A 26,754-nucleotide genomic window follows, 5' to 3' on the forward strand; every position below is an offset into this window, starting at 1 on the left:
ATTAAGACAAGCATTAAGCTTGTCCTCCCCGTCCAAATTCAGATATTTGTTGCTCTATTACAATTTAGTTTTCCAGTTGAATTGCACTGCCTGGATCCAGGAGAAAATATTCTTGTCCTTTAGAGCTATGGGAGCCCCTGAAGCTGGCTCAGCAGCAGGCCAGTCATTTTACAGCTGTCAGCCCAAGAGCACACTTAAAGAACTCTGAATTTCCTGTTTCCCCAGCAGATTCCAGGCAATGAATCAAGCCTGTAGTCATTAATTGCATATAGAAAAAAGAGAGAGAGAGAGAGAGAGGGAGAGGAAAGAAAACAGCATGCAGTATTGTAAATTAGAGGACTATATATGTCTTTCAGAGTTTAATAAGCGCACCACCATTTTTTAAATCTCTGAATCATCTGTTAATTTTATTGCATTATGAGATCTATGCAACACAGCAAGGCAAGGTCTCAGACAGGGATGAACCACCTTCAGATAAATGGGGAAGCGGGGGAGTGGGTTTTACTGGGATTCCCACTGACTTCAAGAGAAACATGATTGGACCTTAAAAGTGCAACTTTTATTTTGGATAAACACAACTGCTTTGTCTCTGGACTGTACACTAGATCTCAGGTGTAGACAAAGAATCAGTGATGTTAATTTCAAAGAAATGTTTAGTTTGGCCACATTAATTAAGAAGAGGAAAAACAATTGACTAGTAATTTCTACAGGGACTAAAATATGACAGGTTATTAAATACACAAAACAACACCTGAATGCTCTGACACACATGGGTTTCATAATGCATTTGGTAATAGGGGATTTCAAATGATTAAACAGCTAATAAAGTCTGAGCTCTTTGTAAGGATGGCGGGTGGGTGGATAAAAAGTATAACAGCAATGATTGAAAAGAAATGACTAAGGCAGCCCTGATTATAAACTCCTACCACAAAGACTTTAACTTGACCCGAAATACTTTTTCTGAGCTCAAATTTGACATGCTTGGTCTCAGCCACAGAAAATATGTTGGCTACTTTCAAAAGAGATTTCCAAATTTGCCTGATTTTTGTGGCTTTAAGTCTTGACCTTAAGGTCCCATTAACTTTGTATTGGACTAAATATCCCTTTTGTTCAAGTTAAAGTCTCTCCAATGGTCATCTGAGACTATTTCTTCCATGAAATTCCTAATCACCATATGTTGCTTTCTGGGTGTCTGAGGATATATGGCATCAGGATGTTTCTGCTACTTGTTCTAGTTCATGGACACTGCTACAAATCACCTTATCTGAAAGTATTCATATAGCTCTATCTAAAGTTGCAGTGCACTAGAAATAGGTCTAAGCAGTGATACTCAGACTGAGGCTCACGAGCCACAAGTGGCTCTTTAATGGGTCTCCCGTGGATCTTTGCAGCACCTGATATTAAAACATTTCTTTAATTTTAAATGAATCAGGATGCTTTTACTATGTTATAACCAACTGCAGTTGATAAAATAATACTTGGTCAGTCATTTTGCTGTGAGAATAATATTCAACTAAATAAAACAATGAATTCACACTACTGTGGCTCTTTTGGGTAATGTTGATTGCTAATTTGGCTCCTGAACCACTGAGGTCTGAGTATCAGTGGTCTAAAGTAATGCAAATGATCAAAATTAGGGACAAAAGCAGGGATCTTATAAAGCAACACAGCATGCACAATACACAGCTTTCTACTCTGTTGCTAATTCAGTCAGTCATTTTGTTGCTGATCTTTTAGATCCATGACCTTTTCCCCCTCCCCATGAGGATCATTAGGAAAACACAGTTCTCCTTTATATCCCACTTACATTATGATATCCCCTAGTTCACGGACTGCAGTGAAAATGTTTAAGCTAGGAAAGTGTCTCATTACCAGAAAGCACACATAGCAAAGCTCATATTTGCACTGACGCTGGTTAGTCTCTATTTAGAATTCTCTTTACAATTTGAAGTACCACATTCGCTCAATTGAGTTAACAAACTGCCCAAACAACTTTTTTTTATGGTACCCACATCTCCTCTGCATTTCCTGATGCCAACCTCTCAGTTTGTTTGCTTCTCCCACAAGCACCTTCATCCCCTCCTCTCCTTATTCACAGCGCCCACTTCTACCATAACAAGAAGTCAATCTAGCCATTATTCAACTTTGGAGGAATCAGGGATATTTTTTAATGAATGTATATAAATGCGTGCCTTTTGATTGCATTCCTCTGTCCTACCTATGGCATAGTGGTTGGTTTCTGAGGACTGAGCTCTTCAGCGCAAAGACTGTTTTTGTATGTGGGCATGCATACGTAATGGATGCCACCAGAATACGTATTCAGAATAACTAACCTATTTCCCCTCCCCCTCATTCCCTAAAGAGAATAAATGCTGTTAGGTTCAGAGATGGGCCTGAGCAAAAAAGTTGGATCCAGATCAGGATTTTGATCCCATTGGCCTATTACAGAAATAGGTTCAACTTGTGAAATATGGATTCTGGGATTTTGACCCACCATCACTTTTGAGGTGGTAGGTTTGGTTCATGCCGATCTCTAATAAAGTTTGAGACTACTAAGAACATTTTGACCTTTATTTAGTGCACTAAGCAGCACCATGTTAGCTTATTAAAAAATAAACAACCCTAGATCTTTTGTTCCTGTTGTCAATTACAACAAACTGGTGAAGAAAAAGAATGTTGTTCTAGCTGCAGTGTTATTTATAATCACCTAGATGCAGAAAAGTGTCATTTATATTTCACAGTGAATAACAGTCAGATCTGGAGCTCCCTAATACACAATTTATAGTGTTTTTTAAATTGAAGTCATTACTCATGTGCTGAAAAACTGTTTGTCATGATAATGGAAATTACTTTTCTATCAATTACTCCTGGAAGATTAGTTAATTTACATTTGTAAGGCATAACAGCATCTCACCTCCCAAAGAGGATGCTTCTCATGAGCATGAGTTAGTTTAGGATTTTTTTCAAAAAGCTAGTGGAAGACAATTTGAGAATAGAAACAAGTGTACCTAACCGCAGAGTATAAACTCTTCTTGAACTACATACACCACTGCATAACCTACCAGTTTGTGCTATGACCTTATAGCGGGGTGGTCACCCACTCCTGCCTTAAAACAGTCTGGGGAGAGGGCTGTGGCAAGGAAAGAAAAGCCTCAGCTGGGGGCCATGCCCCAATCAGGCTGCAGCTGGCTTAATGAGGGCCCAGGTGGCCCTTATAAGAGGACAATGGGCCAAAAGCACAGAGTCTCTTTTAGCTGTGGAGGAAGATAGGCCTGGCTGCTGGGGAGCTTGAGAAGGTACCTAGAGTGGAGCAGGGCTGGGAAAGGCTAGAGGATCTGGGAGGCTCCAGACTGGAAAAGCCCCAGGCCTAGCAGATGGCCTAAGCCAGGGTACTGGGGTTGCAACAGGGTAGCCCACAGGTAGGCAGATGCAGCAGGTCTAAACTCCCCTTGCCTGTGATGAGTGGCTTATACGCTGCAGTCCGCCCCAGTGTGTGTGGGCTCAGTGGTGACTGGCAGTAGCCAAAGACTGAGGTGGGGATAGTGGGTGGGGGTACCCTGGGGAGGGGAGACCAGAGACTGTGGGGTACTGCCAGGGGGCAGCACCCTGGGTAAAAGGGGTATCGGGGTCTGGGAGGGACATGGGGGCCAGTGGGACACCCTGCCTGCAGAGGATGCTCCAGAAACTGGAAGAGCTAATTCTCTGAGAGACCAGCAGGAGGTGCCGCAGGGGTGAGTCTCACACCGTGACATACCTCAGCAGGACTTACTACTGGGACAAAGACAGGATATTGATGGGAAACTTCCAGTAAACAGGTGCTGCAGGAAATTGTATGGGTGATTCTGTAAGAGGCATGCTTCCCTTGGAACTAACACTAAACCAAGGTGTATTTAAACTCAGATTTAAAGTCCTAAGGGACCATCATGATCATCTAGTCTGACCTCCTGCACATAGCAGGCCACTGAACCTCACCCACCAACTCCTGTAATAGACCCATAACCTCTGGCTGAGTTACTGAAGTCCTCAAATCATTTATAGGCTTCAGGTTAGCGATTCCACCATTTACATTAGTTTAAATGTGCAAGCTCTCCATGCTGTGGAGAAAGGCAAAAAACCTCAAGATCTCTGCCATCCTCACCAGGAAAAATTTCTTCTTGAACCCAAATATAACAATCAGTTAGAACCTGATCACGTGGGCAAGATTATTCATGTGAACAATTCATAGACAGTCTATGCTAAAATGTCCTGTTATCCCAGCCTCTCTTCCCCACCCCCCCAGTGCCAGCAGGTTTGTTTCATCCACCTGTTATGTTTGGTCTTTGAGATTAAGTTCTTTAGGGCAGGGTCTCCTCATTTACTATATGGTTGTACAGTAATTAAGACAACAGGGGCCTTTGCTGGTCGAGACCTCTAGCTGTTACCACAATATAGATAAAACAAGAACAGCCCAATATGGTGTTCATTTGACAGTGATGCTGTTTTTTAGAGTAAAATACTAGGGTCCTGATCACATGTGGACACTAAAGATTCAAAGGGACTTTGTAAAACATGACATGCTTAACTTCTGTCCAAACTAACACTACTCATGACATTATTCCGTTGAAACTGTAGAGGGCTACCTTAAGTAACTTCTAATAAAATTAAATAAAAAAAAATCACTGTGCAGAATTGCTATGTTTCGCTGCAGAAATAGTTGCCTTTCAGTGGTGGCCTATGTACAGTGCTTAAGGATAGAAGAGGCTACCTCAATTATATATTTTTACAGGCCCACCTTTGGTGGTGTTTATATTTTCCTTCTGTTATCTGAGATTTTAGGGTGCATTTAAGTAATTTTCAACCTTTTCTCCACAACCATAAAGACTAGAATCTTTCTTTTAAAAATAATGTCTCAAAATTGTCTCCAGGATCTGGGCCTTTAACTAAAACTAAAAATAAAAGATAAGCAGGACTGTATCTGGGTAAAACTTGTCCCTCGATGCTTTTTTCAATCTCCTTTGTGCATGTTCTGTTTGATACACAGAAACTTCAGATTTCTAAAAACATTTTGATCACTGAAATGTTCGGGGAAGAATTATGAAGATCTTTGCAAAAGTGTGTCTTACATTTTAAAATTCCGGAATTTTAAAAGTTTTCAGACTGGTTGTCAAACTCAAGGGGAATTCTCTCCTGTTCCCCATTGTGAGACCACTCAACATTTTTGAAACAGTTCTCACATACACACGCTTATAGTACCTTACCTGAAAGGCTCAAAGCTCTTTAGAAACATGAATGAATTAATACCCACAACACCCCTGTGAGACAGATGTGTTTCCTGTATTAGAGATAGGGATACTGAGGCACCAAATTTACTCATTGGCCCACACAAGAAAGCTGTAGGAAAGATAGGAAGAGAACCCAGATCTTCTGACAAGTCTTGTGTATTAACCACTACAACAGTGCTTTTCTCCTCATTTAAAATATAACATCCAATATCTAAGAGACCATTCATTTTAAATCCTAAGCAATTAAAGTCTTGGAAATACAATATATCGCTACATTAACAGGCTAACGTTTGTATGACTCTAAAGATACTAAAGTGCCTCTGTGTAAGTGTTATGTTATATTGTACAGACAGCAAAAGCTTTTTCTAGACAAGTATGTGTGCATTTGCACATTGAAGGGGGAGGAGGAAGGAGAGGAGTTTGCTGTGACACTAGAAGGGAGGTGGTTAACTGAAGTGAGAATAACCTCAATAAAAATCCCATCAGTCAATGCTGTGTGCTCCACAACCTCTGCCAACAGGATGGAAATTGCTACAGCATATCCTGGCATGGTGCAGCAACAGTTATTCGATCAGTTCATGCCTGAAACTCTTTCGCTAGGGGGTGGAAATGCAGTAGTTGCTGGTTGTAAGCAAGCCAGCCTGTGTAAGGGATGCCATTATTTTGTTAACAGTGACCAAAAGATGGGGGCAGGGTGCAGAGGACTATTTTTATTTATGTTCAATAAATTCATACATTTCTATTTGAATTCAAATTGTCTGTAGTGATCTGAGCTAAAACTATGTGTGAAGGGCTTTCTAGATTCCCTTTGATCAATTAAAGTAAATCTGTCCTATAACTGGAAATAAAACCATCTGGACTTTGCCTCATCATCCCATGACAACCTATATGCAGTTACAGAACTTAAGGCTGCGCAATAGCTACTGATAAAGATGGAGCAAAAAGTCTTTAAAAAAATATTAAAGGTTAACAACCAATCACAAGAACACGCCCAAAAGACCAACTCACAATCAGGTAAGTCCATTAGCAAAATCAGAGCTCACTAATTAGAGATGTCATCTATCACAGGTGTGCAAGTGTGTGTACCATCACTGTGCTCCTCTGTAGCACTATTGTAGACTGGTGCTTGGGAGGACAAGTTTGACACGTAGGCAAAGCATTAGACAGTATTGTTTTGGAGTACTCTGCTGTAGTGTTGGTAGGGAAAGAGGAACTGAGTGCCTCACTATGGCAGTGATTGAGAGGGTTGTCTGAAGTCTCCAGTTTGGTAGCAAACACGTGGGACTGGGTTCTTTTTCCAGGGCCACTCTGCTTCTATATCTTTCTTTCCCCTTTTCTGTTTCTCTCTCCTCCCCAGGGCCGTAACCATGCCAGGACAAGCATGGCAGCTACCCAGGGTGCAAAGCTGCAGGGCAGAAAAATGTGGTGTGTGAGGGGGCACGGCACATGTGGTCCATTCCACCCCCTGATTTCCATTTCGCACAGAGGTTTTCAAGTTGTGGGGGTAGGGACAACCCACAGTTTGAAAAGAGGAGGTTACTCACCCTGTGCAGTAACTGACATTCTTCGAGATGAGTGTCCCTGTGGGTGCTCCACTCCAGGTGTTGGTCCCTGCGCCTTCACTCGAGATTTTTACAGCAGTACTTGTACCGGTCGTGTATGTGCAGAGCCTACCACCCAGCTCTGGGTATACCTTCATAGTACACGTGCACAACCGGTCTCCTCAGTTCCTTCTCTACAACGGAGGCTACCCCAACTCCAAAGTAGAGGGGAGGAGGGTGGGTAGTGGAGCACCCACAGGGACACTCATCTCGAAGAACATCATTTACTGCCCCTCTGGCAGAGGTGATTGCCACTAAGAATGCTGTTTTCATAGAGGTGTAAGAGGGAGCAAGTGGTTAGGGGTTGAATGGTTGTTGAGTTAGTATTATCATACTTAAGTGATATCATGCACAGGGTGAGTAGCCTCCTCTTCTTCAGGAGATGTCCCTGTGGGTGCTCCACTCCAGGTGACTTAAAAGCAGTGTCTCTCAAGGATTAGGGACTTCGGATTTGGTAAGAATGCAGTAGATGATACAGCTCTGCCTAATTGTGTATCAGAGAGAGTGCCTTGAGTAAGGGCATAATGCTTAACAAGTGTGTTTTCAGAAGATCAAGTGGCCGCTTTACAGATGTCAGCCAGAGGAACTTTGTGTAGAAAAGCCATGGAGGTAGCCACAGATCTAGTGGAGTGAGTTCTGACTCCAGCAGGAGATGTAGCTTTCTTTATCTGGTAGCACAGTTGGATACACTCAGAAATCCAGTTTGAAAGTCTCTGGATAGAAATAGGTGACCCTTTGGAGTGCTCCGCAATGGAGACAAAGAGTCTAGAAGAGTTCCGAAAGGGCTTGGTTCTATCCAAATAGAAGGACAAAGCCCTGCGTACATCTAACATACGCACTGTGGATTCAAAAGAGTTTGCATATGGTTTAGGAAAGAAGGTTGGTAGGTGTATTGGCTCATTGATGTGGAATGACAAATGCACCTTTGGAAGAAACTTTGGGTGTTGTCGGAGGGTAACCTTGTCCTTGAAAAATAGTGTATAAGGGGGTGGGGGGTCTGCCATGAGAGCTGCTATTTCGCCTGCCCCTTTGGCAGACGTGATTGCTATGAAGAATGCTGTTTTCATAGAGGTGTAAGAGGAAGCAAGTGGCTAGGGGCTCGAATGGTTGTTGAGTTAATATTATCATGCTTAAGTGAAGGTCCCACGGAGGGGTAGGAGGTTTAATGTCCGGGTATAGGGATTGGAGCCCTTTGAGAAAACGCTTGGTGGTTGGATGAGCAAAACAGAGGTATCATTGATCTTGTCATGAAAAGTTGTAATAGCAGTGAAGTGGACTTTGATGGAACTGAAAGAAAGGCCTGATCGCTTAAGATCTAATAGGTAGTCAAGTATGAGTGGAAGAGGTGCAGAAGTAGGAGGATGTTGTTTAGTTGAGCACCATTGTGTGAATCGCTTCCACTTTCGGAGATAAATGATTCAAGTAGATTGTGTTCTGCTATGTAGGAGCACTCTTTGAACCTACTCAGAGCATGCTAGTTCGTTTTGGGAGAATCATGTAGGAACCAAGCTTTGAGGTGAAGCATGGACAGGTTGGGATGAAGAAATCAGCCATGTTGCTGCGATAGGAGGTTCGGTTGAGGGGCAACAAAATTGGTGGGTGAATTAACATTCTGGTGAGGAATGAAACAACGGTTGTCTGGGTCATGACGGAGTAATCAGAATTACTGTGGCACGATCTGTTCATATCTTTGTCAGGACTCTGTGGAGAACTGGTATTGGGGAAAATACATATAGTAAGTCCTGGTCCCATGAGACCATGAACACATTTCCCAGGGAATGGTTGCCCAGTCCCGCTCTGGAGCAAAATTTGGGACATTTTGTGTTTTTTACAGTTGTGAAAAGGTCTATGGTTGGGTAGCCCCAAATGCTGAATATGTTGCGGATGACTGTGTCGTGTATCTCCCATTCGTGATCCCAGGGAAAGTGTCTGCTCAATTCATCCACTGTGGTATTCATAGCTCCATGAAGATAAGTGGCTAATATCCAGATGTTGTTCACAAGGCACCAATTCCAGAGCTTCATAGCTTCTGTGCAAAGCGAGTGAGAGCGAGCTCCTCCCTGCCTGTAGAACATGCAGGCGACGTTATCTATCATTATCCATACATGTTAGTTCCAGATCAATGGGAGGAAGTGACAGCAGGTGTTGTGTATGGCTCCAAGTTCCAGGACGTTTATGTGTAGGGAGGTTTCAGTTGAAGACCATAGCCCCTGGACTGTGTGGTGGGACATGTATGCACGCCACCCTGTGAGGGATGCATCGGTAGTCATTATGAGGGATGGAGCATCCTGGAGAAAGGAGACTCCAGAGTAGAGGTTGGAGGGAACTGTCCACCACAGGAGAGAGTCTTTGACTCTGAAAAAGTATGGATAGAAGCTTGTTCAGAAAGTGTGTACATTTGGTCTGTAAACCATGGCCAACCAAGCTTGGAAGCACCTTGTGTATAGTAGTGCATTTTTTACCACAAAAGTGCACAAGGCCATGTGACCTAATAGTTGTAGACAGTCTCGAGCAGTGACCTGAGGACTGTTGCGAAGTTTCGTGGCCAGTAGTTTTGTTGTTGAAGCAGTCCAGCAGGAGAGATGCTAATCCCATCTGGGAATCAAGGTGTGCTCCTATGAACTCCAGGTGCTGGGTAGGAGAGAATGTGGATTTGGTTTTGTTTATTTGTAGGCCGAAGGATAGGAAGCAAGTGACGGTGAGCTGGGTGAATCGAAGCGCTTTGTTGAGCATTGTGGCTTTGAGGAGACAATCATCGAGGTAAGGAAATATGACCCCTTGTCTCCTGAGGTAGGCAGTGACTATGGCTAGGAGCTTGGAAAAAACCTTGGGATGTGGTGTATAGGCCAAAGGGTAGCACCCTGTATTGAAAATGTGTCGAGCCAAGGGTAAAACAAAGGAAACGTCTGTGGGCCAATGTACAGTCACATGAAAATAGGTGTCCTGTAGGTCGAGGGCTGAAAACCAATCACCCTGCTCCAGCGCTGGGATTATGGTGGTGAAGGTAAGTATTTTGAACTTTTGCTTTTTGATAAATTTGTTGAGCCACTTGAGGTCGAGGATCGGTCACTATCCCCTGGTTTTCTTTTCTGTTAAGAAATAATGGGAGTAAAACCCTTTCCCTCTGTGTTGTTCAGGCACGAGTTCCACTGCTCCCAATTGAAGGAGGTGTTGTACTTCTTGGAGGAGCAGTTGCTCGTGAGAGGGGTCCCTGAAGAGGAACGGGCGGTTCGGTGGGTAGGAGGTAGGGATAGGAAAGGGATGGAATAGCCAATTGTGACGACCTCTATAACCCACTTGTCAGTGGTAATGTTCTGCAATTGATGGGAGAATGGTCGTAGGCAGTGTCCAAAATTAGGGACTTGGCGTGTAAGAGCTGAAGTGGGAACGTTGTTTTCCATACCCTCGACCAAGGCTTCAGATCTGCTTATTAGTCGGAGGGGATTGAGATGCTGCCGAGGAATTGGGATGGTGATGCTGATATCTGGGTCTCTGCCATTGCTGTTGTTGCTCATGTGACCTGTGGAGTTGCTGGGTGTGTGCAGGGTTGCGTGGACGCTGGTAAGGTTGAGATCTATATTGTCGCCTTCTGGTCATAAGGGTTTGAATTCCTAGGAACCGAAGAGTTGCACTTGCGTCCTTCATTGAGTGAAGTACGTAGTTCGTCGTGGAGGCAAGGAGTTTGTCACTGTCGAAGGGAAGATCTTCAATGGTACTCTGGAACTCTCAAGGAAAGGAAGAGGAGGAGAGCTGTGAACCTCTGCATGACAACTGCTGTAGCAATGGATCTTGCTGCTGTATTGGCTGCATCGAGGGCCGCTTGAAGAGCGGTACGTGAGATGATTTGTCCCTTGGAAACTACAGCCATAAATGTTGTTTCTTTTCTTCTGGAATGTCATCAATAAAGTCCATGAATTTGTTTTAATTTTTGTGGTCATATTTTGCCAGAACGGCAGTACAATTAGCAATGCAAAATTGTAATGTAGAAGATGCGTATACTTTACGTCAGAGCAGATCTAATCGCTTACTGTCCTTGTTGGATGGGGTGGAGCGGGGAAACTGGAGTTTGGTCTTTTGGTTCACTACGTCTACTACCAGTGAGTTTGGCGCTGGATGAAAAGGAATTCAGAGCCCTTGGAAGGGACGAAGTACTTGTAGTCCACTTTCTTACAGGTAGGTAGGCTTCCAGGGGGAGTCTGCCAGATGGTATTAGCAGGTTCCAAAAGGGCTGTGTTGATCGGTAATGCAATCCTAGAAGAAGAGGAGGGCTGCAGGATGTCCATTAACTCATGCTGCTGTTCAGGAACCTCCTCCAAGTTAATTCTTAACTCACTAGCAACTCTTTTGAAAAGGTCTTGAAATTTTGAGAAGTCGTCCAAAGATGATGGGGGAGGAGGAAGTAGGGCTTCATCAGACATAACTGGGTCTACTGGGTTGGAGGCAGGTGGTGACTGATCCTGCAGTTGTGACAATGCTGCCTGGTCCCTTATCAGCTGATGAATCTTCCACTGATGTGGTGGCAGGCAGGTGTCATGCCTGGCTGTGGTGGCATAGCAAGCATGGTCTTGAGGATAAGATGCCCATGGAGCCCAATATTGCCACTGTGGTGGAAAGGACCTGGGTCATGCCATCCAGGGGTTTACACACCATGGGGCAGGCTCCTGAGAATAGGACAAAGTAATTTTTCTGTGATCTTTATTGATTGGGGTCTGAGGATGGGAGATTTGATATGGTGAAAACTCTCCCTGCAGTCCAACTTCCTCATCACTGGAGGAAGGCTGTCCAGACCCTGACTGAGCAGTTGGAGAGAAGTAGGCATTCAGTAGGAGTGACTGTAGGATCGGTGACACCAGCAAGTCCCTTGACTGTAAACTGCAGTGCTGGAGCCCCTCTGTGAGGTGAGGGCTGTGCGAGAGGAATCTGCTGCACCGGTGTCCTGAGCATTGTTTCACTGCTGGCCAGCTCAGCAGGTGACTGTGCTGGGACAGCAAGAATAGCTTGCGGGGTGCGAGGGATGTCAGGCATGTTGACATGGGTCGGCACCGCGATGGAAGCAGTGCCGAACAGTGCCATGAGAGAGGCAGGCAACTGGAAGCCTGAAGCCTCGGCACCGGAGCTTTGTGCTACCACCGCAGCTGCAAGCGGGTTGTGCTGGGCTCCTCCGGCGCCAGGCAAGTCAAAAGTGCTCAGACGGGGAAGCGCCGGGAGGGAGGTGGTAGACCTGCCCGGAGAAGTCTTGCCCTGTGAAGAACTCTTTGTGGGTGAGAGCGGGTGCCGCTTTTTAAAGTTTTTTTGTCTTTCTTTGAGGCAGCGGTGGAGGGTGGGATTGCAGCATATAGCAGAGTCGGCACATGGGTTTGAAGCTGACCCTAAAGATTTCTGAAGGAGGAGTTTTAATCTCAGCTCCCTGTCCTTAAGTGCCCTGGATTTAAGCTTACTGCAGTGGGTACATTTTTGGCAGATGTGGGACTCCCCCAAACGTTTTAAATTGCCATCTGAAAGAGGGATGGCATCATTGCAGTTAGAGCGGCGCTTAAAGCCAGGCATGTCGGAAGCGGCTGAGGCTGACAGGAACAAAGAAAAATTTTTTTTTAATTTTAGTTTTAGAGAGAAAAAGACAGGAAAGTGGTATCTAAGTACTACTGGTAACTAACTAACAGGGAAGGTATATGAACAAAGGGAGAGAGAGTCTCTAACAAGTCTGCTGAGCCCTGTCTCAGGATAGGGACGGAAGAGAAGGAACTGAGGAGACCGGTTGTGCACACGTACTATTAAGGTACACTCAGAGCGGGGTGGGCCAGGCTTTGTGCATGCACAACCGATATGAGTACTGCTGTAAAAATCTCCGAGCAAAGGTGCAGGGATGCACCCACATCTGGAGTGGAGCACCCACAGGCACACCTCTCCAAGAAGAAAAGTCACTTCCTTCCAGGAGCCAGTGGATTGGAAGCTGCCCGCCCCTCTTGGGGTCCCTGGCTCTCCATGCTGTGGGAGTCGGGGTGCTGGCTGGCTGCCCGGCAACCCTCCCTGCCCTGCTCCCGGAGCCAGGCTACCTCTGCTCTGCAGGGAGGCCATGTGGCACAGCTCTGAGCTGTGCCCTGATGTGCTCCTGCCTCTCCTCTGAAGCCCGGCACTAGCTGGCAATGCCCCTGTCCCTGGCCCCTGCCCCTGGAGCCCAGATGCCATAAGATGCTTCCTGAGGTGCTTGCTCACCACTACCCTGGTACTCCTGGCTCTGCTGCTGGCAGCCAGGCTCCATGAGCAAGGGCTGGCTCCAGGGGGCATCACCAGCCAGTGCCGGGCTCCTTTGAGGGAGAGGTAAGAGTGTGCCAGGGACGGAGCTCGGAGCTGTGCAGCCCGCCCTGCCCAGGGAGTGCCCAGCTGTGCAGAGGCATTGCATCTTTGTGGACACAAATGTGCTCACTTGCTCTGGGTGCTAAAATGCCTTGTTATGGCTCTGTTCCTCCCCTCTGTGCTGATCTTTTGCTTCTCTCCTAAATTCCCAAGCCTCCCTCGATCTTCAACAGTTGAGCATCTTGTTGTTGTCATCCACTACCTCCTGCAAATAGTTCACAAGAACTTCTTGTGAGTTCTCTCCTGCCCTTGCACAGTTTGCCAACAGCTTCAGAAAGCAGCACACCTCTCCTCCTTGCATCTGTCTGCAAGGAGGGCTCTGTACGTGCATCTTGTGATTCTTACACTTCACCGACACCAACCACTAAGTTAGTGCCTGGGACATCCCCCTCACCCTTGTTTTTTCTGCTCACAGACTGTGCTGTCTCAGCAAGTCAAGCCATATGCTTTTAAAAACAACATATTTGTTGCAATCCGTGAAATGAGACTCCTGTTGCTATTATTTCAGGACACCACTTATGACAGACATATTTGTGTTTCAGATTATGTTGAAAACCCTATTCTAATAGTTTATTTCAAGGTAACACCTGAAAACTATTAGTTCACTCCTGTAACAGAATCCAGATACCAGCATAATGACACACACACACGTAGGCACTCACTTCAATTATCTCTGTGGTTATTTTGTAATTAGGGGGCATTTGTGACATGCATGCTTTGTGTGGCAGGCAAGTCAGCAGGGTGAGCAGAAGGCCTACCCAGTTAGCTGCATGCCTCACATACATCTAAGTATCCAGGAGTTAGTCTACAGACAGGTAGATGAAAAAGTTGACCACCACCAAAACATTACACATTCTTGCAATCTTTTGACTAAGACTTACACCAAGATAATAGATAAAAAAATTGGCCTGAAATGTTAATTACATTGGGATAGGTGGGACTGTAACACTATCATTTAACCTGATTCAGATGATTTTCAAGTGATCTGCTGTTACTGGCAAGAGACGCACATGAAAACTTACCTCAGCTGTTGGTGAATCACTGGGCCTATCCGAGACTAGGGCTTTGAATAGCACTAACTGGCTATAATGACAACATCCCAATACCAGCAGTCCAATTGTCTCATATCACAGGTCTGCTCACTGCAAGAGCACCTCCTTCTGGCCACCCTGAGGATTAGCTCTTTCCAGGTCCAATACCCTATTCTACTGCTTGGTCACACACCCTACCACATTCTCTCTCTCTCTCTCTCTCTGCACCTCAGAGTTCCTCTCTTCATGACTTTGCCCTCCAGCCAAGTTTCTATCATCCTCCCATGCTGGGGTATCAAAGTCTCTCCATACAAACTGTCTCAGGCAGTCTTCCCATTCACTGCCCAGACTGTGCCACTTCTCCAGTGGCTGGCAGGAGAACCTGGACCCACCCTGTATTCCAAATTCCAGTCCAGAGACCCTATGTCTAATAACTGTGATCTGTTTTCTCCCAGACTCTGTTGCTATTTCCCTAGACTCCTTCCTACAGCTTCTGGCTCCCTCCCCCCCCCATCTCAGTTTACCAGCTTAAACTCCCTCCTCCTGGGGAATAACTGCACACTACTTAACTCCATAGGCCCCCAAATACACCTTCCTTCTCACATAGAGTGTCTTTCTACTGCTAATTTCCAGGCTTTATACCAGCCTCACCTGTGCCCTCTCAGCTGGGTTCCATTATCAATCAGTTTTTCAACCCCCTCGCTCACCCTCAGGTGCAGTCTAACAGGCTAATTAACCTAATTTAACCTGATGTGCCTTGTGTGGGGTGCACACCCTATCATGTCTCAATATATTGATTCACTTTTGTTCTGTTTTTGGTGTTTTGAAACCAGTGATACCTGAACATTATTTTAGAAATAGGAGTCAGTGGTTTGTGGTAGTCCAGGGCATGGCACAATGCTTCTGTCCAAACTGCTGGTTGGTAACAAAGGGCAATAGTGGACTCTAGAAACGTCTGTTTGTTGGAATGATGGAAAATTTGGTCTTAACATAACACTGCAGATGCACGGATAGCAGCAGACCTGGCTGGAGAGGGGGCAGGGCAGGAATATCAACAGATTTCTACTTTCCCCAGCAACTGGTTCTGCTATTAAATTAACAATGTGGACAGGGATGCTTTCACACAGGAGTATCCTCCTGTGTTAATACTGGTTCTGCCAGGCTTTTCCGTAAACCCCACTCACACACCCTCTAAATGAAAGAACTAGTAAATACTTGCAAAGTGCACTGGTATCTTCTCATCATCATGACCATGCTGAAGACCAACTCTTCATTTTGGTTGCCACCTTGGAGATGCAGAAAACCAGCCACTGCCCACCTCTTCTCTGCCTGCTCCCAACAAAATGGATCCTGGTGCAGACTATAGCTAATTATTAGTTAAGTGTGGCTGGGGTGTGTGCAAGAGGCTCTGAGTAGGACTCAAGGTTATGGGTGGTGCCAAGAACTCTGTAAAGGGCTGTGGGTGATCAATACATGAGGAGAGCTGATGGGTGCTGGGTGTCTGAGGGATGCTGGGTGTCTGGGGGTAGTGGATGCAATGCACATGCAATTCTCCAAGTAAGGCTGCCAGCAGCCTCACTGACCATCCTGAACTCAAGAAGACCTCTGTGAAAGTGGAAGTGGGGAGGATACCACTTACTGGGCTTCCATATCTCTCTCCAGAGCAGGGAGCTCACTTGTGCTTAACTAATGGAGAAAAAGAAAAGGCTTCTGGCACATATTCACCAGCCACTGCTGAGGCACTACAAAGAACAGCCAGTTGGCAACCCTACTTCTCACCATCTCCAACAGGCACATAACTCCCCAGTACATTGACACAATGAGAGTGTTAGGAACTGGAACATAGGCGGTATGGCCTAGTGGGCAGAGCAGGCATCCAGGTCCGAACCAGAGTCAGCTAACAAACAGCAGAGCCTGGGGTACATCCAGCATCAGAACTGGAAACGGAAGGTGAGGATCAGAGCTGTGGTCAAATACCAAATGCCAGAACCAAGGGTCAAGCCAAGTGGAAGTCAGAGGTCTGAGCTGGAGGGTTAGAGCCAGGAATGGTAGCTGATGGTCAGGAGCAAGGCATAAAGGCAGGAACCAGAGGGGCAGCAAGGTGGGAGCTAGGAGCAAGGGCAGAGGTGAGGCAGGAACAGGGCTAAATGCAGATTGCAATAGTAAGTCTGCTCAATTTCTCAGACAGCCAACCCAGCTCATTTCCTGGCTTATGCAGCAGGAGCAAGCCAATCAGGTGGCTGCAGACCTTGGGTACTTTGATAGGACTGCCTGTAGGTCATGACCTTCCAGGATTGTTGAGATGGCACTTACCTATCTGCCTTAGTGGTGACAAGGGCATGTCAGAGATTCAGGGTACTCACAGCCCCGGGTTCTAGACCTGCTTCCTCTGATCCTTACACCACTCCCCCTTCTGAGCTGCCACTGGGACTAGTTAGTTAGGATGATGCTGGTGAAACTTTTTCACTAGCTCAGGGGGGTGAATATGGGTTGCAGGCTCCCCGGATTGTTCCCATTTACCTTCCCAGTGTGAGGTATTGGAGGCAACCTTGCCACAAACAGGAGTCAAGGATCTCATGCACTATATATTTTGTGTCCCTGAATCCCAATTTGCAGAGGGGTTGAGACCCATCTGGCAAGGGACTCTCTATATTGGGCTTGAGGAGTGACACATGGAATACTGGATGTATGTGGAGGGACTGGGGAAGTTGCAACGTAAACACAACTGGATTGACCAGTTTGCATATTTGGAAGGGACCAACGAACTGGTGGTTTAACTTCTGGGAAGGCTGATTTTTCCTAAGCTGTTTTGCAGTGAGCCAGACCTTCTAGCCCCCAGCAAATACTGGACGCTCTTGGCATCATCATTCTGCAAACCATTTGTAAGCTTCTTTAGCCTCCTCCAGGTACCTCCGGAGTTCATCTTGGAGACGGTGAATTTACTAGACCCAGTTGATGGCTCCCGGGTTTGGGGAGTCTGTGGCATTGATGCTGGAATAGCGTAGGCCCAGGGCCGGTGCAAGGATGTTTTGCGCCCTAAGCGAAACTTCCACCTTGTGCCCGCCCCCCTCTCTGCCCTGAGGCGCCCCCCCCTGGCAGCTCCACACCGCGCCCTCCCTCCCTCCCCTCGGCCCGGGGAGCCGTGCGGCAGCTCCCCACCACCCCCTCCCTCGGCCCGGGGAGCTGTGTGGCAACTCCCCGCCCCAGCTCACCTCTGCTCCGCCTCCTCCCTGAGCACGCCGCTGCTTCTCCCGCCTCTCAGGCTTGCATGCCAAACAGCTGTTTGGCACGCAAGCCTGGGAGGGAGAGAAGCAGAGTGGGGCGGTATGCTCAGGGGAGGAGGCGGAGCAGAGGTGAGCTGGGGTGGGGAGCAGTTCTTCTATGCGCCGCCACCCCCCCCCCCAGTTACTTGCTACAGGCGGCCCTCCCCACACCCCCTGCCCCAGCTCACTTCCGCTCCACCGTCTCCCCAGAGCGCGCTTTTGGCCGCCTCCAACCACTTGGCGCCTTATGCAACCGCCTAGTTCGCCTAGTGTTTGCACCGGCCCTGGGTAGACTTAGGCCAGGGGGCCATGGCCCTCCCACTTTTTGAAAGTGGATGGGCCTGGCGCATCCACTTTTTGCCATGGCCCACCCGCCCCTCCCCTTCCTCCCGAGGCCATGCCCCCCATGTAAAGCCTGAGAGAACCATAATAACCCTAGAGACTCTAGGCAAAGTGGCAAGGGTTGCCACCTCTGACTGAAGATATTCCAGGAGATTTTTTCCCCCCAACATGACGTAATGTCATTTTCTTAAAATCTCCTGGATTGCTTTCAACAGTCACCGGGAGAACGATGCTGATTCTGGAAGTCTCCAGGCCAATCCAGGGCATCGTAGCTTAAATGTAATACTTTTAAACGAGTGCACCCCTGTGGAATGTATATGTGCCTGTTGATGTATGTTAATCCATCCTATATGGATTGTTGCATTTTAGCCATTCGCTTCTCAGGTGGAGACTCCCTGGCAGAGTTACTTTCCTGAGAGTAAAAAGAAAAGGAGTACTTGTGGCACCTTAGAGACTAACGAATTTATTTGAGCATGAGCTTTCGTGAGCTACAGCTCACTTCATCAGATGCATACCGTGGAAACTGCAGCAGACTCTATATATACACAGAGAATATGAAACAATACCTCCTCCCACCCCACTGTCCTGCTGGTAATAGCTTATCTAAAAGCCATTTCCAGCACAAATCCAGGTTTTCTCACCCTCCACCCCCCCACACAAATTCACTCTCCTGCTGGTGATAGCCCATCCAAAGTGACAACTCTTTACACAATGTGCATGATAATGAAGTTAGGCCATTTCCTGCACAAATCCAGGTTCTCTCACTCCCTCACCCCCCTCCAAAAACCCACCCCCATACACACACAAACTCACTCTCCTGCTGGTAATAGCTCATCCAAACTGGCCACTCTCCAAGTTTAAATCCAAGTTAAACCAGAACATCGGGGGGGGGGGGGGTAGGAAAAAACAAGAGGAAATAGGCTACCTTGCATAATGACTTAGCCACTCCCAGTCTCTATTTAAGCCTAAATTAATAGTATCCAATTTGCAAATGAATTCCAATTCAGCAGTTTCTCGCTGGAGTCTGGATTTGAAGTTTTTTTGTTTTAAGATAGCGACCTTCATGTCTGTGATTGCGTGACCAGAGAGATTGAAGTGTTCTCCGACTGGTTTATGAATGTTATAATTCTTGACATCTGATTTGTGTCCATTTATTCTTTTACGTAGAGACTGTCCAGTTTGACCAATGTACATGGCAGAGGGGCATTGCTGGCACATGATGGCATAAATCACATTGGTGGATGTGCAGGTGAACGAGCCTCTGATAGTGTGGCTGATGTTATTAGGCCCTGTGATGGTGTCCCCTGAATAGATATGTGGGCACAATTGGCAACGGGCTTTGTTGCAAGGATAAGTTCCTGGGTTAGTGGTTCTGTTGTGTGGTATGTGGTTGTTGGTGAGTATTTGCTTCAGGTTGCGGGGCTGTCTGTAGGCAAGGACTGGCCTGTCTCCCAAGATTTGTGAGAGTGTTGGGTCATCCTTTAGGATAGGTTGTAGATCCTTAATAATGCGTTGGAGGGGTTTTAGTTGGGGGCTGAAGGTGACGGCTAGTGGCGTTCTGTTATTTTCTTTGTTAGGCCTGTCCTGTAGTAGGTAACTTCTGGGAACTCTTCTGGCTCTATCAATCTGTTTCTTTACTTCCGCAGGTGGGTATTGTAGTTGTAAGAAAGCTTGACAGAGATCTTGTAGGTGTTTGTCTCTGTCTGAGGGGTTGGAGCAAATGCGGTTGTATCGCAGAGCTTGGCTGTAGACGATGGATCGTGTGGTGTGGTCAGGGTGAAAGCTGGAGGCATGCAGGTAGGAATAGTGGTCAGTAGGTTTCCGGTATAGGGTGGTGTTTATGTGACCATTGTTTATTAGCACTGTAGTGTCCAGGAAGTGGATCTCTTGTGTGGACTGGACCAGGCTGAGGTTGGTGGTGGGATGGAAATTGTTGAAATCATGGTGGAATTCCTCAAGGGCTTCTTTTCCATGGGTCCAGATGATGAAGATGTCATCAATATAGCGCAAGTAGAGTAGGGGCTTTAGGGGACGAGAGCTGAGGAAGCGTTGTTCTAAATCAGCCATAAAAATGTTGGCATACTGTGGGGCCATGCGGGTACCCATAGCAGTGCCGCTGATCTGAAGGTATACATTGTCCCCAAATGTGAAATAGTTATGGGTAAGGACAAAGTCACAAAGTTCAGCCACCAGGTTAGCCGTGACATTATCGGGGATAGTGTTCCTGACGGCTTGTAGTCCATCTTTGTGTGGAATGTTGGTGTAGAGGGCTTCTACATCCATAGTGGCCAGGATGGTGTTATCAGGAAGATCACCGATGGATTGAAGTTTCCTCAGGAAGTCAGTGGTGTCTCGAAGGTAGCTGGGAGTGCTGGTAGCGTAGGGCCTGAGGAGGGAGTCTACATAGCCAGACAATCCTGCTGTCAGGGTGCCAATGCCTGAGATGATGGGGCGCCCAGGAGTTCCAGGTTTATGGATCTTGGGTAGTAGATAGAATATCCCAGGTCGGGGTTCCAGGGGTGTGTCTGTGCGGATTTGATCTTGTGCTTTTTCAGGAAGTTTCTTGAGCAAATGAAGGATTCTAGGTGGACTCCTCTTGAAGGTCGAAACAGCAGACTGGACTTCTACATAGAGTGCTTCCGCCGACGTGCACGGGCTGAAATTGTGGAAAAGCAGCATCACTTGCCCCATAACCTCAGCCATGCGGAACGCAATGCCATCCACAGCCTCAGAAACAACTCTGACATCATAATCAAAAAGGCTGACAAAGGAGGTGCTGTTGTCATCATGAATAGGTCGGAATATGAACAAGAGGCTGCTCGGCAGCTCTCCAACACGAGTTTCTACAAGCCATTACCCTATGATCCCACTGAGAGTTACCAAAAGCAACTACAGCATTTGCTCAAGAAACTTCCTGAAAAAGCACAAGATCAAATCCGCACAGACACACCCCTGGAACCCCGACCTGGGATATTCTATCTACTACCCAAGATCCATAAACCTGGAACTCCTGGGCGCCCCATCATCTCAGGCATTGGCACCCTGACAGCAGGATTGTCTGGCTATGTAGACTCCCTCCTCAGGCCCTACGCTACCAGCACTCCCAGCTACCTTCGAGACACCACTGACTTCCTGAGGAAACTTCAATCCATCGGTGATCTTCCTGATAACACCATCCTGGCCACTATGGATGTAGAAGCCCTCTACACCAACATTCCACACAAAGATGGACTACAAGCCGTCAGGAACACTATCCCCGATAATGTCACGGCTAACCTGGTGGCTGAACTTTGTGACTTTGTCCTTACCCATAACTATTTCACATTTGGGGACAATGTATACCTTCAGATCAGCGGCACTGCTATGGGTACCCGCATGGCCCCACAGTATGCCAACATTTTTATGGCTGATTTAGAACAACGCTTCCTCAGCTCTCGTCCCCTAAAGCCCCTACTCTACTTGCGCTATATTGATGACATCTTCATCATCTGGACCCATGGAAAAGAAGCCCTTGAGGAATTCCACCATGATTTCAACAATTTCCATCCCACCACCAACCTCAGCCTGGTCCAGTCCACACAAGAGATCCACTTCCTGGACACTACAGTGCTAATAAACAATGGTCACATAAACACCACCCTATACCGGAAACCTACTGACCGCTATTCCTACCTGCATGCCTCCAGCTTTCACCCTGACCACACCACACGATCCATCGTCTACAGCCAAGCTCTGCGATACAACCGCATTTGCTCCAACCCCTCAGACAGAGACAAACACCTACAAGATCTCTGTCAAGCTTTCTTACAACTACAATACCCACCTGCGGAAGTAAAGAAACAGATTGATAGAGCCAGAAGGGTTCCCAGAAGTTACCTACTACAGGACAGGCCTAACAAAGAAAATAACAGAACGCCACTAGCCGTCACCTTCAGCCCCCAACTAAAACCCCTCCAACGCATTATTAAGGATCTACAACCTATCCTAAAGGATGACCCAACACTCTCACAAATCTTGGGAGACAGGCCAGTCCTTGCCTACAGACAGCCCCGCAACCTGAAGCAAATACTCACCAACAACCACATACCACACAACAGAACCACTAACCCAGGAACTTATCCTTGCAACAAAGCCCGTTGCCAATTGTGCCCACATATCTATTCAGGGGACACCATCACAGGGCCTAATAACATCAGCCACACTATCAGAGGCTCGTTCACCTGCACATCCACCAATGTGATTTATGCCATCATGTGCCAGCAATGCCCCTCTGCCATGTACATTGGTCAAACTGGACAGTCTCTACGTAAAAGAATAAATGGACACAAATCAGATGTCAAGAATTATAACATTCATAAACCAGTCGGAGAACACTTCAATCTCTCTGGTCACGCAATCACAGACATGAAGGTCGCTATCTTAAAACAAAAAAACTTCAAATCCAGACTCCAGCGAGAAACTGCTGAATTGGAATTCATTTGCAAATTGGATACTATTAATTTAGGCTTAAATAGAGACTGGGAGTGGCTAAGTCATTATGCAAGGTAGCCTATTTCCTCTTGTTTTTTCCTACCCCCCCCCCCCCCCCGATGTTCTGGTTTAACTTGGATTTAAACTTGGAGAGTGGCCAGTTTGGATGAGCTATTACCAGCAGGAGAGTGAGTTTGTGTGTGTATGGGGGTGGGTTTTTGGAGGGGGGTGAGGGAGTGAGAGAACCTGGATTTGTGCAGGAAATGGCCTAACTTCATTATCATGCACATTGTGTAAAGAGTTGTCACTTTGGATGGGCTATCACCAGCAGGAGAGTGAATTTGTGTGGGGGGGTGGAGGGTGAGAAAACCTGGATTTGTGCTGGAAATGGCTTTTAGATAAGCTATTACCAGCAGGACAGTGGGGTGGGAGGAGGTATTGTTTCATATTCTCTGTGTATATATAGAGTCTGCTGCAGTTTCCACGGTATGCATCTGATGAAGTGAGCTGTAGCTCACGAAAGCTCATGCTCAAATAAATTCGTTAGTCTCTAAGGTGCCACAAGTACTCCTTTTCTTTTTGCGAATACAGACTAACACGGCTGTTACTCTGAAACCTTTCCTGAGAGTCTGTCTGAAGCAGTGTCATTATGTATAGGCAGGTTGCAGTGTCGATGAGTTATGAGGCTTCAGGAAATGGGGTGGTTCCAAGTTGGGTTTCTTCATTCCCTTGCTAATATTCCCCTTTATGTGATACAGCATCTACGTTTCCATTTCTGGTCCCCGGACTGCATGAAATGGTGAAGCTGAATTGGGAGAAGAATAGTGCCCACCTGAGCTGTCTTTGGTTTAGGGTCCAAGACCCCCAAAGATACTTAAGATTTTTGTTTGAATTAATCTTTTCAGTTGAAAATGGATGCAGGGGTGATTTCTATGACCAGCAATAGAAAAATAAACTTCCCTTCCACACCTGAAACATAGTCAGCATATCCCTACAGGATGGATTGCATGCCCAGATATGCACACAAACCATCCCTGAAATTTGTGGAGCAATGCACTTTGGGATATCATACTGCACAGAAAGCTGAGAAGTCAAAGTCACAGTTAGGACATCCCATCCATGCTGCAAAATAATCATGTTAGGGTTTTCTAGCACAAATATCTCACATGATTATCTTGCAGAGTGGATGGCCACTGAAAAAACGCAATTATCACCTTCAAGAATGAGACTTCTGTGGGCAGGTAACAGAGCTTTCCTTGTGATTGGCTCATCAATCTGGAAATTGTTTCCAGAAGGAACTAGGAAATCATGAACCTCAGCACTTACAGAGAAAAACCCAGAATTCACTCTCTAACTTTCTTACAATAATAACAACAACAAAATAAAGAGAAAAAAACCCTCCCAAAGTCAGTCCCTGCAAACTGGAAGAGAGAAAGAAATATAAGCATGTGCACATTTTATAACTTGTGAGGTACACATACAATGGTGACGGACATGGTGTAAAACCAGAATTAAATATGATTTTGCAGAGTGCTGTTAACAATAAATGAAATTCCCAGGAAAAGAACTGAGAGAACACAATCTTGTGCAGAATTTTAACTATGCTGTTCAATTTAATCTTTTCTTTTGGAAGAAACTCTAACTAGAAAAACAACTGCCAACCCTGTAGTTAACTGGCAGCCCTTCTATTTGTAATGTTTATAATTGCAGTACTGCTTTGTTTATTTTGTCAAAATACCCTAGTTTGGCACACATACCAGCTGGAAATATTAGACCAGATTCTGATCCTAGTTAAACTGAAACAAATCCAGAGTAATTTCACTGACTTCAGTGGAGTTCTTGTTTATTTACACTTGTGTAACCAAGAATCTGGTTCACTGTATGTATATAGCAATAGCCGACAGTGAAAACGCTATCAAATTCATTGAATAAAAGAACCCAAGTGAGCACTCATATAAAGAAGAAACACTCTGTAACATAAGGATTATAGAAGCCCTTCAATTTGGAGACTTTTTTAATTAACATTTAAAAGTTATATAACAACGCATATCAACATATATTCTATTATTTATACAGCTGTTTACATTAATTTACTAGTGGAAAAAAGGGAAAGAAAATGGCTGAAAAGACATTTGATTTTAACATTATTAAAATGTAGTGTGGTTTGTGTGATACACAGGGTTAAAACAATTCTAAATATTTACCCTTAAGTAGATGTTAGTGTTTGTGGATTTTAGAATAAGAATCTTCTTCCAATTAAAAGTGCCTCTTGATGTCAGAACAGCAGCACACAGCACTGGGGCATTTGTCTGGTTGGAAAATATGTGTTGTTTTTATTGTTCTTCAGCACCTCCTGCTGGAATGTCTTCACATAAATACCAACTTCAGATTAATGGAAAACTACTACTTTTTTTCCCTTTTGGCCAAAGTTTAAATGTTCATCCTGTAGTGGTCAGCAGAAGGTGGCGAATAAATGGGAAGGAAACACTTTGGACCAAAGTCAAAGATTAGTCAAAGATGGTGTAATGCACATGTTAAGGGGCAGAAGAGAAGGGTGAAGCTGGAAAAGCAACTTATTTGAGGAAAGATTGAAAACAACCTTGTTTAATAGTATAACTTTCAGCTTTTATCAAGGACTTAGTAAATCAAAAAAAGCTCCAACACATTAGCTTTAACTACATAGGAGAAAGTATAAAGTAACATTTTAGGACCAAATTGCCCCCAGTTTCAGTTATTCTCTAAGTAGGAAACTGACACTCCTCAAGTTTGGACTCAGAATTTTTGCCCAGTCCTGCAGAACTGGATCCTTAAGAACTACTGAGGAAAAACATTTAACAATTCCTATTTATTTAAAAAATAAATAGAAAGGGATTTTTTTGGGGGGAAGGGGGCAGTAATTTGTTTTTAACTGCCATGGATAATTCTCTCACACATTAGTAAACATTCTGTATCATTTTGTCATAAAAAGACTTCTGTAAATCTGCATCATAATGAGCTATAATCTCTCAAGCTAATTTGCCACAATCATTATTAATTGGCCAGCTTGCCAACACCTGATACGAACAGATTTTTCATCTAAATGAATGCAGTGCCACACAATTGTGACAGCAGGATTTAAACTAATCCCTCTTCACACACAAGCAAGCACCAAATGACCGCTCATGACAAAGACACACACAAACCAGTCTGACATTTGCTGACAACTCCCATGGGATTCCCCCCTCAGCAGGACTGGCCCTGCACATAAAACCATTTTCAAATGGCATAGATAATCGAAGTCATTTCAATCTAGACTGGTTACATTCACTGAAAGAAACCTCCTCTTCCTACTACACATTTATTATCACAACAAACACAGCTAACCTTTTGTGGAGTTTTTCAAAGCAAGAACTGTTATCAGCTGAAGATTCACAATAGTTTGTCAGGGAAATGTTATTATACAGACAGTTTATCATATACATGTCATGTAAAGTTGCACATTAAAGTGTTTAAAGGCTGACATGCTAATTACACTCCCAGTTTTAAAGTTCAGGCATGAGACTTCTTACCTTGCAGTTGCAGCTCCAAGCTGTCCTTAAAGATAAAGCAGCCCATAAGACATCCTGGTTTTGTTTTCTTGCTTAAAAATATAATCTGTCAGAGGCACACAAGATGACTTGCAACGGGCCAGCCCCTTCTTGCTGAACACACCAATGGGAAGATCAGGGCAGCACATGTGGGAAGCTGCCTCCCTGAGAGCCTGTCACAATCAGCATATGCTCTTTGTGACTGAGGTGCCAAATTAACCTTGGTGTTAGTGTCACAAAGCACTTCACTGTGGGTGCCCCATGCAACCATAGCGCCCGGCTCATCATCCTAGCCATACAACAGCAGAGGGTGACAAAAATAAGGCCTCCCCCATGTTTCATTACTCATGTCAAGACAGACCTACAGGGGAAAGCTGAAGGGTTATGCCGCCTTTAAAAGTGGAAGCAAAATAGTGCTTCTTTTCATAAACTAAACCACTATAATTACTTTTAATAAAGTAAGTTTTTGTAAAGCCACACCATGGCTCCTGGGGCTTTGCTTCATTTCTGTCCTTTTTCATACATTTTTAATGAAATCTTTAAAGATTTATCTTTTTCACCCTCTTTCTGCTGCACTGTATCTTCCTTTTCAGTATTTTTCTTTAGGTTTTTTCCTGTTTATGTTTTCTGTCCTTAATTTTCCGCCCTGATCCTGCAAAATCATGTGGGGCAGACCCCTGTGCTGCATGGAGTTCCACTGAAGTAAATGGAGGTCTTCCTGTGCATATGGACTTGGAGTTTTGGGCCTTACTTTGTTTCTTCTCCCTCAGTATGCTCGCTCTCGCTCTCCTCCTCCTTTCCCTTCCCTTCCCTGTCAGCTCTCCACCATGCTCTGTCCCTTTTAGGTTTTCCCTCCAGAAGAAAGT

General features: G+C 45.5%; 1 protein-coding gene across 1 annotated transcript in view; it reads right to left on the reverse strand.

Moving 5' to 3' along the window:
- The window catches only part of STARD13 (StAR related lipid transfer domain containing 13), a 500,497-nt gene extending 474,562 nt beyond the window's left edge, over positions 1-25,935 (reverse strand). The window contains exon 1 of the mRNA XM_077810186.1: positions 25,871-25,935. The gene's annotated coding sequence lies outside the window, so the exon portion shown is untranslated. The remainder of the gene's footprint in view (positions 1-25,870) is intronic.
- Between the last annotated feature and the right edge of the window lie 819 nt (positions 25,936-26,754).

This window comes from Eretmochelys imbricata, chromosome 1 (genome assembly GCF_965152235.1).
Source record: "Eretmochelys imbricata isolate rEreImb1 chromosome 1, rEreImb1.hap1, whole genome shotgun sequence".
NCBI classification, from domain to species: Eukaryota; Metazoa; Chordata; order Testudines; family Cheloniidae; genus Eretmochelys; species Eretmochelys imbricata.